The following is a 681-nucleotide window of genomic DNA, read 5'->3' as shown; positions in this document are numbered from 1 at the left end:
TTTGTTTCCCTGCTGCTTCTGCTTGGCCTGGCCCTGGCCCTGCCTTCCTTCTCCGCCTCTCCTGCCTTGCGGGAGGGAATAGGCCACCAGACCAAAGGGCACGGCTGCAGGAGGAGGAGGAGGAGAGGCACTGGGGCTTCCTTGCCAGGGCCGACCCCAGACATTTTGCTCTATAAACAAAGCTTGAACATGATGATGATGATGATGATGAAGGGCATGTCCTGGGAAAGGAGGATGTGTCTCTTCAACCTGAACTCCTGGGATTTGCAGTTTCCTGTATTAATAATTCTCAGCTCTAGTGACTCCCCCAAAGTCCTGAGATTTGCAGAAGCTAAATGGCAGCCAGTGCAGAGAGTTTAAAACAGGTGTTATATATGGTTGAACCTGGATTTGCCAGTGACCAGCCTGGCTTCCATATTTTGAATCAATGGAAGCTTTTGAACTTGGTACAAGGGTAGCCCCATGTAGGGCGCGTTGCAGAAATCAAGACGAGAGGTTACCAGTGTGTGTACCACTGCTTCTAGGCCCCCTTGGTCTAGGTAGGGTCACAACTGGCGTATCAGCTGATAGCAAGTGCTCCTCTATTGGAGATCATCTCTATTGGAGAAGATTTGGGGTTTCCCAGGACTCAGTTTGAGTCTGCTTTTCCTCATCCAGTCTATCACCGACCTAAGACAGTCA

The sequence above is a fragment of the Sceloporus occidentalis genome, unplaced genomic scaffold, assembly GCF_023333645.1.
Source record: "Sceloporus occidentalis isolate IW3139 unplaced genomic scaffold, rSceOcc1.0.p SCAF_3, whole genome shotgun sequence".
Lineage (NCBI taxonomy): Eukaryota > Metazoa > Chordata > Lepidosauria > Squamata > Phrynosomatidae > Sceloporus > Sceloporus occidentalis.
Note: the sequence above shows the minus strand (reverse complement) of the source record.